This window comes from Cynoglossus semilaevis, chromosome 3, assembly GCF_000523025.1.
Source record: "Cynoglossus semilaevis isolate Cse_v1.0 chromosome 3, Cse_v1.0, whole genome shotgun sequence".
NCBI classification, from domain to species: domain Eukaryota; kingdom Metazoa; phylum Chordata; class Actinopteri; order Pleuronectiformes; family Cynoglossidae; genus Cynoglossus; species Cynoglossus semilaevis.
In genome coordinates this window covers 13182509-13184655 of record NC_024309.1, presented here as the reverse complement: position 1 = coordinate 13184655, position 2147 = coordinate 13182509, and the positions used below count along the sequence as shown (strand labels likewise).

The following is a 2147-nucleotide window of genomic DNA, read 5'->3' as shown; positions in this document are numbered from 1 at the left end:
GGGGTGGTGACATGTTTCCAAGCGAAGTATGTGTGTAGGGGGGGGGGGGGGCGGGTTGGTGCTTTAAATGAGTCGTTCCCATAAATACCCATAAACACTTGCATGTGTACGTCGCCATAGGTGCAAGATGTCGGCGTGTTGGCGGAATATCTTTAAACATACGTTTGTGTCCTCGTGTGTGTGTCTGCGTGTGTGTGTGTGTGACAGATATGCAGTGTAACCTAAGCCGACGGAGCGTCTCCAGATATACCCTCTGAAAGAGTCAACGACGTACAGTTTTCTTGGAAACTGAAGTTGCTGCGCAGCGTACTCAGCTAAGTTAGGACACACACACACACACACACACACACACACACACACACAGCTGAGATTTATGAAGCAGATTTCATGGAATGCAAAGGTAGCTCAACAATTCCACGCACAACTCACATTGCGAGTTAAAAAAGACACCAAAGTGCCAACGGGCCAAAACTCAATTTGTGTCGTACGTTAGAGGCTTCAGTGGGCCGGGGTCAAAGGTCATTGAAGGGGCTAATAGGTGACTGTACATGTGTGTGTGTGTGTGTGAACATGAGAAAAAACAGTGGTGGCTACACAACTAGTACACACATATACGAATATTTACACTGATCTAGTAGTGACTACTCCCATCCCAGCAGGGGGCACTGGAAGCACACTTTTAACGCCTTGGTGCATATGTTGTGTTTCTGTTGAGAAAATTTAGTGCCTTGACAAACAAACATTTAGTTTCTTCAAGAAAAAAACCGACAAACAAACATTTAGTTTCTTCAAGATAGAGGAAAAAAAAAACACGATGATTAAAATTTACTACTGAACACATTTTATTAATATTAAAAATAATAACAGCATTTTGAGGCTTTGTTATCCTGCACACACTGACTCTATGTTTAAGATTTAAGTTTATAAAAAAATCAATTGCACACTTTTAGTGAAACATTAGTTACATTATTAAATGATCAAGGTTATAACTTTGAGTGATTCTGTGAAAATAAAAGTTTAAAAGGGACATAAAACATTTTTTTTTCAGGAAAATTAAACCAAAAATGAGACAGTTTTAAAAGGGATGTAAAAGAAAACTGTTTATTTTTTCAGGAAAATTAAACCAAAAATGAAACAGTTTGTTCACTGCCACCAACGACTGGTGTCTTAGAAAGCAGATGATACACAATTGGCCTCCCCAGTGCTGATGTAGGCACTACATTACACAACAGGCCACATGTGTCACATGTCCACAGACACTGGTGTGAGTGTGTACAGGACACAGGCCTGATAAATATAGGAGTCCAAAGAACACAGCCAAATGTGCAGCTGCACTTTCACGGCACTGACCGTAACTGAATACAAGTGGAAGTTCGACACGTGCCAGTAAAAAGACGACATATGCAACATTTGAGCTTCCGTAAACACATTTGACGTCGTAAATAATCCTGACCTCCACCCTTTTGTCTGTCCCAACTTTAGGTTCTACTGGAAAACGACCGGCCGGATCGCAGAGAGTCAGGGTGAAGAGATGTGGGGCTCTGGCCCAGGAGGGAGGGAGGGGGCAGTCGGTCCTGTCCAGTGTGGCCCCTCTCCTGCGCTGAGGGCCTGCTTCCTGACAGGGAGAATGACATCACCAGGGGGGGCCCTTGATCCCTCTTTTTGGGGAAGCGTTGAAATTTTGCACACAAAGGCGGCGCAGCGCTGCTATCTGCACATCTGAGTGGACGCAGCACTTTTGAAAATCCCTAACGAGATTAGAGTTGCAGTGCGATCAGCTGTCAGTCTGCTCTCACTGGCTGCTTCTCTGAACTCACATATAGGATCTAAGCCCTGCTGAAATCACAAGCGCTCCACCCCCAAAGACCACAGGACGGATGGAGTACTGTTGAATCAAACAAGAGTCACACGTATGTATGGTTGAAAAAAGAAAAGAAAAATACATTTAATTCTCAGGGTCCCTGTGACTTCTGACCCAGTCTTTTTTTTTTTTTTTTAATTTTTCGAGAATTTAAAAAAAAAAAAGAATGTTCAAGAAATTAAAAAAAAAATCATTTTTTTATAGATTTCTTGAAAAAAAATTTTATAAAAAAAAATCCTTGAAAAAAAAATTTTTTAACAAAAATTTCTTGAAAAAAAAAGACTCC

At 41.4% G+C, this 2147-nt stretch overlaps 1 long non-coding RNA gene across 2 annotated transcripts in view; it reads left to right on the top strand.

Moving 5' to 3' along the window:
- The window catches only part of LOC112486874 (uncharacterized), a 4835-nt gene extending 2829 nt beyond the window's left edge, over positions 1-2006 (top strand). For both annotated transcript variants that reach the window (XR_003049436.1, XR_003049437.1), the window contains exons 2-3: positions 208-318; positions 1483-2006. This is a non-coding gene — a long non-coding RNA (uncharacterized LOC112486874). The remainder of the gene's footprint in view (positions 1-207; positions 319-1482) is intronic.
- The last annotated feature ends 141 nt before the right edge of the window (positions 2007-2147 follow it).